The 15,709-nt window shown below is 45.4% G+C and overlaps 1 protein-coding gene and 1 non-coding gene across 3 annotated transcripts in view; one reads left to right on the top strand and one right to left on the bottom strand.

Moving 5' to 3' along the window:
• The window catches only part of LOC124614033 (alpha-1,6-mannosyl-glycoprotein 2-beta-N-acetylglucosaminyltransferase), a 444,765-nt gene that overhangs the window by 206,813 nt on the left and 222,243 nt on the right, over positions 1-15,709 (bottom strand). The gene's annotated exons all lie outside the window — the stretch shown is intronic.
• Positions 430-503, top strand: Trnat-cgu. The gene has a single exon. It is a non-coding gene; the product is annotated as a tRNA-Thr (tRNA).

Here is a 15,709-nt window from a genome sequence, read left to right as displayed (position 1 = left end):
GGCAATTCTGCTGCTTTATGACGACATGTGAAATAAACTACTGGCTATGATGGCTTACGATATCAAATCGTTACCTACAAGATAAGACATAGATAACATTCTTTTGCATTTTTTGAAATGATTAGGTGCAACAGCAATCAAATCTACTCAAGTTCTATATATGAAGATGGTATCTGTTCTTTCGGACATGTCCGAAGAACAGATACCGTCTTCATATACACAGTTAAGGCTCACCGGCCATTTGACCATCCTCTTCTGTGCGGATGCACAAACAGTGCCCGAACTCTTACGGGAATCGGCAAAAAGCCGCGAGTAATGAGTATAATGGGCAGGGGCACTTTGAATGTAGTGCGGGACATCAAGTTGGGAATGTGGGTCTTACGGGAGGCGTGCCAGAGATAAGTCCCTGCAATCACACTATCCTCTGTGTCCTCGATGGCTCAGATGGATAGAGCGTCTGCCACGTAAGCAGGAGATCCCGGGTTCGAGTCCCGGTCGGGGCACACATTTTCAACTGTCCCCGTTGACGTATATTAACGCCTGTATGCCGCTAGGGGTATTCATTTCATTGTAATTTCTACTCAAGTTCGTTTGTAAAATCTACGCATCTGGAAATATACCATGAGACTTTTGGAAAAATCGCATCCACACAATCCCGAAGACAGGAAGATAACACGCTGTGGCATACTCAGCTCCACATCTCAGCCATCCAAGATCCTAACGAGCACAGTATACAGACGAATGGAAAAAGTTGATGATCTGTTAGATAACGATAAGTTTGACTTTCAGAAAGTTAAAGGCACCAGAGAGGCAGTTCTGACTTGGGCTTGGTGATGGAAGCCAAAGTGAAGAAAACTCAAGGAACGTTCGAACGATTTATAGAAAATAGGTGTACGCTACAGAGAAGGAACGAGAATTATACAATTTAGCGTAAAGAGACAATTTTGTTCTGTAACTTATTTTAAGTGGGAAAAGTTTTCTTTTACGATAAAAAGCTATTTGCATAGTATGTAAGCTTAAAATGTTGACAACTTTGAAGTATATTTTCTTTTTTTTGTCTTGCTACATTGTCGTGTCACTTCGTTATTTGTTCTCCTCTAGCCTCTATCTGTACAGATGAGTGTAATTATGTAAGTTATCATTTTGGAGGCTAATAAGTATGAACAAACCGACACAGTGCATTGTGCTTATTCACTTTCCTGATACTAATGGTGTACTCGTATTTGAATTTAACGTTGTCGGCGTGCTTGTTTCATAACTGCAATTAGTCAGATTGGACATAATCTGTTTAGCCGCCATTACGGCTATCTCATTGAGATAACTACTAATTGCAGTAATTAGATCATACCTTTTTTTGTCACTAGGTCCGATACACAAGTTCGAACAAGATTGGTGCACTTAAAATATTTAAAATTAGCGTTCGCAGAATGATTAACCTGAGCCAGCTGCTTATAAAATACAATATTTCGTGTTTTTAATTTGACATTTGATCTGGGCCGTCAACGTAAAATTTCGTTACAATATACACGAAAGAAGAGAGAACAATAAGGATGGAAGACAAAGAACAAACTGTTGGGATTTGAAAGGAAACAAAAGATTTAGGAGTAGAGTTGAAACTGAGTACGAACAAATATCAATAAGATTCGTTGACGACAATTCGATCCTCGCCGGCCGCGGTGGTCTAGTGGTTCTAGGCGCGCAGTCCGGAACCGCGGGACTGCTACGGTCGCAGGTTCGAATCCTGCCTCGGGCATGGATATGTGTGATGTCCTTAGGTTAGTTAGGTTTAAGTAGTTCTAAGTTCTAGGGGACTGATGACCACAGATGTTAAGTCCCATAGTGCTCAGAGCCATTTGAACCAATTCGATCCTCGGTGAAACTGAGGAACAATCGCAGGACCCACTAAATGGAATGAACAGTCAAACGAGCGCACACATTACTTGAGGACAAACCGAAGGAAGACGAACGCAATGACGAGTATCAGAAATGAGATTAGCGATAAACTTTTTAACATCAAGATTGCTGATCATCAAGTAGAGAAGGAGTTTTGTTATCTTGAAAGGAACGCGTGAGGTGCGAAGCAAGGACGACATAAGCAAAATACACTGAAGCGTCAGAGGAACTGGTATAGACATACTCATTCAAATAAGGGATATGTAAACAGGCAGGCAGAATATTGCGCTGCGGTCGGCACCACCTATATAAGACAACAAGCGTGTGGCGCAGTTGTTAGATCGGCTACTGCTGCTACGATGGCAGGTTATCAAGATATAAATGAGTTTGAAAGTGGTGTTATAGTCGCTCACGAGCCATGGGACGCAGCATATCGGATGTAGCGATGAAGTGGTGACTTTCCCTTACGATCATTTCACGGGTGTACCGTGATTATCAGGAATCCGGTGAAACATCAAACCTCCGACATCGCTGCGGCCGAAAAAAGATCCTGCAAGAACGGGACCAACGACGACTGAAGAGAATCGTTCAACGCGACAGAAGTGCAACCCATCAGCAAATTGCTGCAGATTTCAATGCTGGGCCATCAAAAAGTGTGAACGTGCGAACCAGTCATCGAAACGTCACTGATATGGGCATTTGGAGCCGAAGGCCCACTCTTGTATCGTTGATCACTGCACGACACAGAGCTTTACGCCTCGCCTCGGCCCGTCATCAGCGACAATGGACTGTTGATGACTGGATACGTGTTGCTTGGTCGGACGAGTCTCGTTTCAAGTTGAATCGAGCGGATGGACGTGTACGGGTATGGAGACAACCTCATGAATCCGTGCACCCTGCATGGGAGCAGGGGACTGTTCAAGCTGGTGGAGGCTCTGTGATAGTGTGGTGTGTGCAGTTGGAATGATATGGGTCGCCTGACATGTGTAGATACGACTCTGACAGGTGACACGTACGTAAGCATCCTGTCTGATTACCTGCATCCATTCATGTCCATTGCGTATTCCGACGGATTTGCGCAATTCCAGCAGGACAATGCGACACCCCGCATGTCCAGAACTGCTACAGAGTGGGTCCAGGAATATTATTCTGTGTTTAATAATTTCCGCTGGCCACCAGATTCCCCAAATGTGAACACTACTGAGCATACCTGGGATGCCTTGCAACGTGCTTTTCAGAAATCTCCGCCCCTCGTATTGTTACGGATTTATGGACAGTCCTGCAGGATTCATGATGTAGGTTCCCTCCAGCATCACTTCAGACATTAGTTCATGACACGTGATGTTGCGGCACTTCTGCGTGCTCGCGGGGGCCCTACGCGATATTAGGCACGTGTACCAGTTTCTTTGGTTCTTCAGTGTAGTACAGCAAATAGAGCATTCCTACTCAAAAGAAATATTTTCATATCACACATAATACTTAATTTGTGGAAGAAATTTCTGAGGATGTACTGCACTGTATGGCAGTGCGACATGGACTGGAAAAGAAGAATCGAAGCGTTTGCGATGTGGGGCTACAGGACTATGTTTGGTGCAGTGATAAGAAATGGGAAGATTCTCCACAGAATGGCGGGGAAAGGAATATGTGGAAAACATCGACGAGAAGAAGCGACGGGACGAGAGGACATACTTGAGGGATGTGCAGTGGTTAATAACTGTAAGCGAAGACAAAAGGTGGGATGTTGAGGACGTTGGGCGCAATGGGTACCGTGACACGAAGAGACAGGCACAGGAGCGACATCCGTGGTGAGCAGCATCAGACCAGGCACATGACTGCTGACTCGAAAAAGCTACAACATAAGGGGCAACAATGTTTGGAACAAAATTATTCAGAAAGCTCGATGGAGATGAATTTGGGTTTATGATACAGGATATAGAGTAGCCATAATCAACACAATATTTTGCGAAGAAATCTTCGAAATTTATAAACCAGTACTTGCATGCTTTATCAGTTTGGAAATTCCTTTCAGCTTTGTTGAATGGTCTAGAATATTCGAATTTATGAAGCACTTTAAACCACTCTCGGACACTGTTATCAATTTTCTGTGTTTTGTGAGTATATGAAGATCGCTGCATCGAAACATGTTACAGACTGCTACGGTCGCAGGTTCGAATCCTGCCTCGGGCATGGATGTGTGTGATGTCCTTAGGTTAGTTAGGTTTAAGTAGTTCTAAGTTCTAGGGGACTGATGACCACAGCTGTTAAGTCCCATAGTGCTCACAGCCATTTTTTTTTGAAACATGTTACAAACAAAAACTTGATAACTTAATAATTGGTGTTAAAATTAAAAAAATAGTGAGACGAATTTTTTTGAGAATGACTACTAGTGTTTGTCGAAACTGATGACCAATATTTACAGTGATAGTCAATAAATAAGGAAACATGCACTGAGAGAATAACATAAAAATACTTAAGCAGCTGTAGTGATTGTAGCTGACTTTGCGCAGAATCTACAAAGATCATGGAACACAGACTAATAGTAAACTCTTTTCCTAAACACTGAGCGAGATGGTGCAATGGTGAGCATACTGGACCCGTATTCGAGAAGCGAGTGATTCAGGTCGGCACCCGGCCAACATATTTGTATGTTCTAAATCGCTCATTTCGAATGGCAGGATTCCTTTGAAATGGTACGGGGGATTTTCTTCCTCCTCCTTACGCAATGTAACTGTCTGCTGCGTCTCTAACGACGGTAACGAAACAGGACGTTAAATTCAAATCTTCTCTCCCCCCCCCCCCCCCTCCAAAGATACGCGAAAATAAGAGGATGGTAGCAAAGTACTAAAACCAGAAACTGTAAACGTAAATCGACGGAAGACAGAAGATATATCCCAAGCTTCTACTTCTTAATTATTAGACTACGTGTAGATGGAGGCACCACCAGAAACTGTGAAATTTTAACAATTAAAAAATCTGTAGCGAATGATTAGCTTCAAACAATTTCCGTTTAAACATCAAACAGTACGTAAAACATTCATCTCGACCAGTAGTTTCTATGACTCAGAGACTGGTCAGTAACTGACGAATCTCGTTAGAGAAAAGTTTTTACGTCTAATGAACAGACAGTGTGGCGAATGAAAATGTCATTAATTATGAAGGAAATGCAAGTTGGGAGTAGACCAGCAAACAAAACGAGAAACAGGTGAAGATTAATTTTTGATAATAAATATAGCAGAAAGAAAATTCTAGGAAATATCGATTCATACAAATATCAAAATGTTAATACAGTAAGAAAGTGAAAGACTTAAGCTTAGAAGTACAATACGTCAACTGAAACTACAAATTACTGTGACCATTCACATTTGTCATATTATACCTTCCACTAGCCGTTTCGGAGGATTGTACCTCTTTCACCAGACAGATTTATGTAAATAAATGAAGCACGAAAGTGTTGTTTGTAGGACTTTAGGGGAGGCTGAAGAAAGTGTACGTGCTCTAAATACGACTGTAAAAGCAGCCTGTGACCACTGAAAGATTGTGCTGCAGATTACCCAAAAGTCGTCCACTCACCACCAAACGATGAGGCATAATGCTACGAAAACACAGTGGGAAGCGCATTGTAAATAAGCCCGGCTGTAGAAATTTATATTTTCAATTGTTATTCGGTAGCACCAGGACCAAGCCAAACCTAAAAATTTAGGTAACAACATACTTCAAGTTTAAGAGACTACGAGGAGAGGATTAATAAATGACTACAAATGTTGCCAATAATTCACGGGGCCAATGGCCTTGTCGCAGTGGTAACACCGGTTTAGGACTGCCGATATTTGTAAAAATATCTGGATCAAGTATATCGATATTTAAAATGTATCATATGTGCCTCCGATATAAAGAGAAAAAGTATCGATATATTGACGGAAAATATATCGACGTACCGGCCTATAGAAATATCGGCTGCACATTATAAATATACTGCCGGTTTTAGAGCTGTATTTAAGTATTGATTTATTATTAGATATAACAAGCTTGCAGCCTGCTTATAACCCTTATAGCAAGAATTGAAAGAGAAACAATGCACATTCACGCTTGGCGGCTAGGCGATAACCACTTTGCTAACAATGGTAACTGCATTATTTTATTTGGCTACCAGTTTCGGCGATTTACTACGCCATCTTCAGGCCCCTGACCGACGTGTAGGAAGAATCCACTTCGGTCCTGATCAAAACAGGGGCCAGCAATATTGGAATTAGATAATTTCTGCCGACCAGATGATGTTTGAAGGTATTGCTAAAGCAAGCAGAAATCTACTAATACCAGTATTGCTGGCCCCTGTTTTGATCAGAACCGAAGTGGAATCTTCTTACACGTCGGCCAGGGGCCGGAAGATGGGGCAGTGTTTGGCACACTGGACTCGCATTCGGGAAGACGACGGTTTAGACCGCGTCCGGCCGTCCTGATTTAGGTTTTCCGTGATTTCCCTAAATCGCTTCAGGCAATTGCCGGAATGATTCCTTTAAAACGGCACGGCCGGCTTCCTTCCCTGTCGTTTCCTAATCCGATGGGACCGATGACTTCGCTGTTTTGTCCCCTTCCTCGAATCAACCAACCACCCAACCGTCTCCGCCCACAGCAAAGACCAGTATTGTCATTTATATTTTTTGTTCATCATCTTCAGTAACTGATTCGAAGAATGCCGATGTGAAGAAGTAGCACACGAGTTGCGACAAAAATTGTTTTTTAACGCAACAGGTGGGCTATTTCTTCGAATCGGAAATCTTGTTATTCCATTCACACCGCCACACCGCCGGCCAGTGTGGCCGAGTGCTTCAAGGCGCTTCAGTCTGGAACCGCCCGACCGCTACGGTCGCAGGTTCGAATCCTGCCTCGGGCATGGATGTGTGTGATGTCCTTAGGTTAGTTAGGTTTAAGTAGTTGTATGTTCTAGGGGACTGATGACCTCAGATGTTGAGTCCCATAGTGCTCAGAGCCATTTGAGCCACCGCCACACCCCCGTACAATCAGACTACTGCTTTGTGCCACATGTACTTGCTTCGCGCAATCAAAGAGAAAGACAGGGTGTGATGAAAGCTCAAAAAGTAGTACGAATCCTTCACATAGTGATAGTAAAATTATGTTCTACTACAATTTCAAATATTTATCGAAAATTGCGAAAAAATATAATACGAAATAAAAACCTTGAAACACACTGTATTGTCATTTCGCTATCGATTTATCGGTAAAAGCGATTCGCCAATATAATCGGTACTTTCTGGAACAAATATCGGTATATCAATGTTTTAACAACAGCCCCACACCGGTTCCCGTCAGAGCACCAAAATTAAGCGCTGCCGAGCGTGGGCAGCACTTGCATGTGTGACCGTCCTGATCTATAGAGCACTGTTGGAAAGTGGGGTGCACTCAGCCCTTGTGAGGTCAATTGAGGAGCTACTTGACTGAGAAGTAGCGACTCCGGTCACGAAAACTGACAATGGGCGCGAGACCGGTGGGCTGACCACATGCCCTCAATATCCGCATCCAGTGAGGCTTGTCAGCTGAGGATGACACGGTGGTCAACCGGTACCGTTTGGCCTTGTGAGGCCTATTCGGATGGAGCATAAATGACAGTAGAAAATAGGAGGATTATATGAAAGAAAAGAAGACTTGACACTACAGTGATGCCGGCTAGGATGGAGACGCCTAACATTTTAGACTACCACATCAGTTAGTGGTTAAACAAGACTGGTGACCACGACAGGACTTCGGGGATCGCTAACTTGGCCTGGGAAACGCCTCGCTTGTTGCAGATATCCCGGCTGTCGATACAGAGCGGAGCTGCAAAGAAACAGGTTGCAGCGGCAGGTAGCGGCGTGGTGGGTAAGCGGCGGTGGCAGGCGGTGACTGGCCGCAAGGCGAAAGCGGCGGTCGATGGCGCCACGCTACCTGGAGCAGTCCGTAGGCCGCCTATTGTACAGGAACGCACCTCGCGGCGCAGTGGACCGCGTGCCTTCCGGCTGGGTACAGGCGGCAGTCTAACCTACTCCAGTCTCGGTCCGGCACACAGTTTTAACCCGCCATGAAGTTTCAGTCTAACCTACTGCCTGCCGAAGTAGGTGGCAGGAGCCGAAATGAGGCCAACAGAAGATTCATAGAGTATACGAAGTTAAAAAATATATATGTAATAAAACTGACCATGTGCCTGTAGGACTCGTGCACTATGGGTTCCGTACACACTTCATTTGTATATAGACCATCCATCATGGGAACTGAGAATCTCGACGATTTCTGTCTGTTAGCCGGCCGCGGTGGTCTAGCGGTTCTAGGCGTTCAGTCCGGAACCGCGCGACTGATACGGTCGCAGGTTCGAATCCTGCCTCGGGCATGGATGTGTGTGATGTCCTTAGGTTAGTTAGGTTTAATTAGTTCTAAGTTCTAGGGGACTGATGACCACGGATGTTAAGTCCCATAGTGCTCAGAGCCATTTGAACCATTTTTTTTCTGTCTGTTATCGATATCGGTACTGGCAAGATAATGGCCCCGGAATTTCCAAGAACGTATCAAAATCTCTACAGTAATTACTGAAACTGGCCCGCGCATACTAAATATACACTGAAGAGCCGAAGAAAGGGTACACCTGCCTAATATCGTGTAGGACCCCCGAGAGCACACAGAAGTGCCGCAACACGACCTTACATGGACTCGACTAAAGCCTGGAGTATTGCTGGAGGGAACTGACACCACGACTCCTGCAGGGCTGTCCATAAATCCGTAAGAATACAAGGGATGAAGATCTTCTGAACAGCACGTTGCAAGGCATCAATAATGTTCATGTCTGGGGAGTTTGGTGACCAGCGGAAGCGTTTAAACAAGAGTATTCCTGGAGCCACTCTGTAGCAATTCAGGACGTGTGGGGTGTCACATTGCCCTGCTCGAATTACCCCCAAGTCCGTCGGAATGCACAACGGACATGAATGAATGCAGGTGATCGGACAAGATGCTTACGTACGTGTCGTCACAGTCGCATCTAGACGTATCAAGGGTCCCATGTCACTCCAACTGCATACGGCCCATACCATCACAGAGCCTACACCACCTTGAACAATCCCCTGCTGACATTCATGGTCCAAGGATTCATGAGGTTATCTCCATACCCGAATGTCCATACGCTCGATACAATTCGAAACGAGACTCGTCCGACCAGGCAACATGTTTCCGGTCATCAACAGTCCAATGTCGGTGTTGACGGGCGCAGGCTTCGAAAGCCCACATTGATGATGTTTCGTTGAATGTTTCGCACGCTGACACTTGTTGATGGCCCAGCACTGAAATCTGCATCAGTTTGCGGAAGGGTTGCACTTCTGACACGTTGAACGATTCCCTTCAGTCGTCGTTGGTCCCGTTCTTGAGGGATCTTTTTCCGGCGGCAGCGATGTTGGAGATTTGATGTTTTACCGAATTTCTGATATTCACGGTACACTCGTGAAATGGTCGTACGGGAAAGTCCCCACTTCATCGCTACCTAGGAGATGCTGTGTCCCATCGCTCGGGCGGCGACTATAACACCACATCCAAACTCACTTAAAGGTTGATAACCTGCCATTGTAGCAGCAGTAGCCGATCTAACAACTGCGCCAGAAACTTCTTGTCTTATATAGGTGTTGCCGACCGCAGCGCCGTATTCTGCCTGTTAACATATCACTGAATACGACATGCCTATACCAGTTTGTCTGGCACTTCTGTGTAACAAGCGAGCGGAGGACTTCAGTTTACACAAGATGTTCAAAAATTCAGTGCCCAAATCAATAGTCATGACGCAGACAAAAACAAATATATTTCCTAAAGCAACCACGTGTCGGAAACTCATCCTGTTGTACTGGGTATGCAGGAGGTTAATGTGCCATTGACAATAATACGTCGTTAAATTTTTTCGTTGCTCCATTGTTCTGATCACTATTACATTACAATAAACGTTCAAAATAAGCACCATTAACCTCATCGCACAGCCAGTATCGACGTAGTAGGGAGCCTCGTGTTCGCTGGAAAATGCGTTGTGTGTTCTGTATTTGTGTGACTGCTGCAAGAATTATTGCGACCAATTCCGCCTCCTAGTCAACAGGGGTAGAATGCACGTCGGCTTTCATGTAGTCCCAGCGAGAGAAGTCTAATGGAGTGAGGCCCGGGGATCTTGCTGGCCAATGTACAGGTCCTCCCTGGCCGATCCACGTATTGCCAAAAGTACTGGTTTTTACTACTCGGAATGGTTCTGCAAAATGCTCTACGGCCCCGTCATGCTGAAACGTTCGCAGCACATTCACCGACTATTCTCTTCCATGTCGACACTGCAGTTGTCATGCAGACACTAGTGCAACCCTCTGTTGTCGACCGGCCGGAGTGGTCGAGCGGTTCCAGGAGCGACAGTCTGGAACCGCGCGACCGCTACGGTCGCAGGTTCGAATCCTGCCTCGGGCATGGATGTGTGTGATGTCCTTAGGTTAGTTAGGTTTAAGTAGCTCTAAGTTCTAGGGGACTGATGACCTTAGAAGATAAGTCCCATAGTGCTCAGAACCATATGAATGTATTGAAGAGCAATACACCACAGTACCCTACGTATCTCGAACTAACATTTGGTGCAACAACGTTAGACACAACTACTTTTGCCTGGTCCACTAGTTTATTAACTACGCACGCTCAGTGCTCACGCCAATATGGGTTTCCGACACGTGGTTGCTTTACGAAATATATTTCTTCTTGTCTCCTGTATCACTGTCTTAGCGTGGGCACGGATGTTCTGAACACCCTGTATATGTAGAGAGAGAGAGAGAATATAATAAAATGTATTTTTGTTTACTTAGAAAGTCTGATTGCCAGCGGCCTTGCCGCAGTGGTAACACCAGTTTCCGCCAGACTACCTTAGTTAAGCGCTGTCGAGCTCGGCTAGCACTCGAATGGTTAACCGTCAGGGTCTGTCGGGCGCTCTTGGTGGGCTGGGGGCAATCAGCCCTTGTGAGGCCAGTTGAGGAGCTATTTGACTGAGAAGTAGCGGCTCCGGTCACGAAAGAAGACGAAGGCCGGGAGAGCGGTGTGCTGACCACATGCCCCTCCATATCTGCATCCAGTGGCGTCTGTCTTATGAGGATGACACGGCGGTCGTTTAGTAACATTGGGCCTTACGAGGCGTGATAGGGGGGGGAGGGGGGAGGAGGAGAGGGAGGGGGAGGGGGACGACGACAACGGACAGTGCGCCGGTGAGGCGGTCAGTGCTCGCCGACACACGCGCACTGTCCGACAGAGGGAGATTGGAGCGGGATGACCATGGGTTGGTCGTTCGGTTGGTCGTCTCATCGGCCGACGTATACTTGGTCCTTTCACCGTTTCCGGGCCTCGGAAGTCGGTCGGTTGGTGTGGAGCAGCGAGGAAATCTCCACGGCGCGTAGCGCGTAGTTTGGCCGGGCCCGCTAGCGGCCTCTATGCGGTGTCGGAGTGTGTGGTGCTGTTCCCTTGGCTACGAGGTTCGAGGCTCACCGATCCTTGACATGAAAGTTGAGTTTTGACTTAATCTACCAGCAATTCACGACTGTTCACATTGTGTCGTCTTGAATTCGTGGTCGGCTGTTAGGATATTCCCATGAGCAACAACGTGTGTTTTCAAGTTGGCAAATTTTATCCAACCTCCGTTAGAGTATAGCCGTACTAGGTTATTTGAACTGAAGTGCACCATCGGAATCTTCTGCTTTGTGGCCGTTAATGTTCCGGTTACCTGCCCTGGCCGTTGATGTATTTTCCTCATCGTGTTGTCGCTGTCCAACACGGTGTGTAGTTTGACAGCTGAATGCATAATAGGTTGTGGGCGCCAATACCTCCTACATTGTTCAATTGAACTCCCTGTTGTGTGCTGGTCGGGTGAAGCGGAGGTTGTGTTGTTGGTGGGTCTGTTGACTGTCTGTCAGTTGAGTTGTCGTCGGATCGACAATGGTTGGGCCGACTGCTAGTTTCACCAAAGCGAGCGTTAGTGTTTGAATTCCAGGCCGACCCTCGGAACTTCTGAGCGGCCTTGGGTGTACTGCCTTTTCTTGTTTATTCTTGTTGTTTGTACTTGTATGGCTTCTACCCGATTTTTAGATTAAGGTTGTTTTGCCCTTAAGGCGTCAGATTTTTTGGGCCTTCAGCCTAATTGAAGAACTGTTTTACAAAAAGCCTTTGGCATTTTTAAAAGTAATGTTATTGAGTCTTAAGTGTTGGGCCTTCAGCCGATTTTGAATTTAAGTTGTTTGCTCTTAAAGTCTCAGATTCTTTGGGCCTTCACCTAATTAAGGAACTGTTTTAAGATAAGGCTTTACCTTTTAAATTTCTGATTTTGGTCGACCTTTAAGTTATTGGCTTTCAGTCGTTTTTAAATTAAAGTGGTCTTGCCCTTAAGGCATGAGATTATATGGCGCATTCAGCCTCTAATTAAGTTCCAAAACTAAAGCTGTGTTATTTTTTAATTTTTCTTGGCTCCTTTTTGGTGTTCAGCTCGCCGTGTATATCTCTCGTTCCTGGGGAACGTAGGTGCTCCTGTTTTTCGCCAGAGGCATTTATTTTGTACAGTCTTGTAATGATTTAACTGGTAGTCTCTCGTTAATCCCCATGATGACCTTCCATATAACATCGCGTGTGTAAATGTCGCTTTAATTTTAGTATTTACATCATGTTTTCAGCTCTGTAACAATGTCAGAGGTAATTTCGCCATGACCATAAAATTTAACGCTTCTGTTGGACATGATGCTTGAAGTATTATTCGTGACAAAGGTTAACGGAGGTAATGTGAATTTTGTTGTTTCTGCTCATTTTTCCAATTCCGTCGATCTTGCAGTCTCCTAATGAACGCCGTATGTCATCGTCCACTTGTGAGACAGCGAACTGCGCGAAGATAGCTTTGTTCTTGGGATACCGTTCATGTATATGTTAAATAGTGCAAGCGATAGAATTGATTCGTGAGTAGTATCTGCTGAAATCGTCTTCATTTCTGACCTCTATCTCTGGATTTTAACCGCTGGTGCTACGCAGCTATTTATAGCCGACTTCGACACCATCTCCTACGCTCTTCAGTGCGTATTTGTTTTTCGGAACCCGCACTGTTAAGCTCTGAAACGCACATTCTCTCAGCGTTTTCCAGATCTGACGCAATACTCACAATAGTTGGAGTCTGGCAGAGTCCATGTAACGGGCGCAACTGACCACAGTTCGGTCTAGTGTTTAGCATCGCTGTCTCCAGTTTGCGGACCCGATTCCCGGGTCAAAGATATTCGGGGACTGAATGTTTGTGTTACCCTAATGTTTTCATCATTATCGACAGGCAAGTCGCCGAAGCAGCGTCAAATAGAAAGATTTGCTCCAGGCGACAGACAATCCCAGAGTAGATATAAAGTTCTCGGGTTTCCAGCCGCGTCAACTGATTAAATTTGCACGAGCTTTCGGCCAAACACTCTCTGCCCGTTGTCAAGTGGTATAACAGGCAGTGGGATGCTATTACGCCCCTTAGATACACTTGCTGGCGGCTGTCGCGTCATCGCCATACCTCGGCATGCGTTGACTCTGCGTTCGATGTGCCCCCTTCCACTGCGCGATCGCTGGAGCCCACCCTCAACTGCAGGCCACTTCCGTATTCACGATGTTGTCGGTGATTTTTTTCGTTTCAGTGGCTCCTTTAATAACACGTCTCAGAGGCGGGCTGGAAACCCGTGAACTCTTTATTCAATGTTACCGCCGCGGTACTCCGCGTACTTACAATCTCTCGCTTCGTCTCCAAGCCAGTGACGCCATACGTCAATTCGTTTCAACAAAACAACTCGCACCACCTGAAGAAGCAGACTGTATCGGTGTCGTCGAAATGGTGTGCAAAAAACGGAATAGCCAAGTCACCTGCACAACCACAATCACACCGATAAGCAGTCACACGAGAAAACCTAAGAGATCACATGCAGCGGGTGGACAAAAATGTGGAAAACACAACTAACACAACATCACCAAGACTAAGACGGTGTAGGAAACCCGTCGGTATTCAAAACAGCTTTCAGTCCTCCTGGAATGGATAAATGCAGGTCCTGTTTTGGTTTCAAGAAAACTTATGCCATTCCTCCTTAAAAGAGTGAAATTTTCAGATAGCGATGATGGAAGTGGACAGCGATCACACACCCTTCTCTCTAAAGCAGATCATATTCTCGATAATGTCGAGATCTGGAGCTGTGGTGGCCAGGAAAGATGTGACAATGCAGCCTCGTGCTCTAAAAACCAGTCCTGGACGATGCGAGATGTGTGAACAGGGAATATGGAACACAGCATCACCATTGAGTAACAAACATTGTAGCATGGGAGGAACATATTTAGTCAACATTGTCACATAATCCACTTGCAGATTAACCATAGTACTCATGGACTACCACGATCTGGCTGCCCAAATCATCACCGAGCTCCCTGCCATGCTTCACTTTTGCGACGTAAACTCGAGATTAAGTTGGAAACAGCGTGAAACAAGACTTAACCGACTAAATTACTTTCTTCAGTTGCTCCACACTCCAGGTTTTATGGCTTCGGCAACCGCGTTTTCCTGCTACGGGCAAGTTTTAGAATTCCACCTCACCCCCGCCGTTCCCAACTCATTTCATGTTGTTTTGTTACTGTCGGGTTTCGCTAGGGCGTCATTAAGTTCTGTAGTAACTTTTGCAGCTGGCGTCCTCTTATTTCACTTCACAGTCCTCTTCAATGATCGTTTGGCACGATTAGTCAGCACACACTTTCGTCAGCGTTCTGACTTACCGGATCATGTTTTTCCGCTTTTTCTGTATGCGGTGTAACTCTTCGATACGGTGCGGCTTGAGAGACAAAACACATCGACTATCTTGGCTACGGAAGCACCCATTATATAATCACCAACAATTTGCCCGCGTTCGGACAACTACAGAGAAAGCTGTTTGACCATGTCTGACACCTGCAACGGATTAAGGACATTGAACAGGTGCCGTTCGTGCTAAATACAACGCTGCAACCCTCAAGTTCGGTCAGTATCTAAATTTTTGTTCAAGCATGCGTTTCTCGCGGTCTTTCCACCACGTTTTTGTCCAGCCCCTGTGCTCTGGTCTCACTACTCAGAGCACAGTTTAAGTACAATTCAAGATCAGTCTTGCACAACTCACCCATCCAGCGCTCTGCCTAAAATAAGTCGGCTACTGAGGAGAGAAATTTCTGCTGGCTTTCTTTGGCTTCATGTTTCATAAGGCATTCTCGATTTACGAGTCAACCCAGGCACTTCAACGGACCTTCAAAACACGTCCACTGCTGCATTTGAAATTACATCTTTTGTGTGTTCCTCTAATGGACTGCTGAACAGTTACTAACTTAATTGAGGATAAAGAATTTCAGCTTTAGAGGCATAAAACCAGAGAAGTCAACATCAGCGAACTCTTTCCTTACTTCCGTTATGCGATGAATCAGATGAATCACACAATTTAAAGGTTGCCGAGTAAACTAAATACTTCTGGACTACAATTACGAACAACTTAAAAGGAACCATAGTCCAGAAAATGTTGTGGGGAAGGCGAACCAAAGATAGCATTTTACTGGCAGAACAGGAGGTGAAGCAAATTGCTAGCAGAGACTGCTTACACTTGACTCATCTGTCGTCTGTCAAGTTAGTGCTGTGCAGCATGGGATCCTTAGCACACAGCACTGACAGAGGATATCGAATAAGTTCAAAGAACGGCACCTCATTTTGTATTCTCGCAGTATAGGGGAGAGAGTGTCATGGATACGATACGCGAGTTGGTGGTGGCGATCATATATA

This window comes from Schistocerca americana, chromosome 4 (genome assembly GCF_021461395.2).
Source record: "Schistocerca americana isolate TAMUIC-IGC-003095 chromosome 4, iqSchAmer2.1, whole genome shotgun sequence".
Taxonomy (NCBI): Eukaryota; Metazoa; Arthropoda; class Insecta; order Orthoptera; family Acrididae; genus Schistocerca; species Schistocerca americana.
This window is presented reverse-complemented; position numbering and strand designations above follow the sequence as displayed.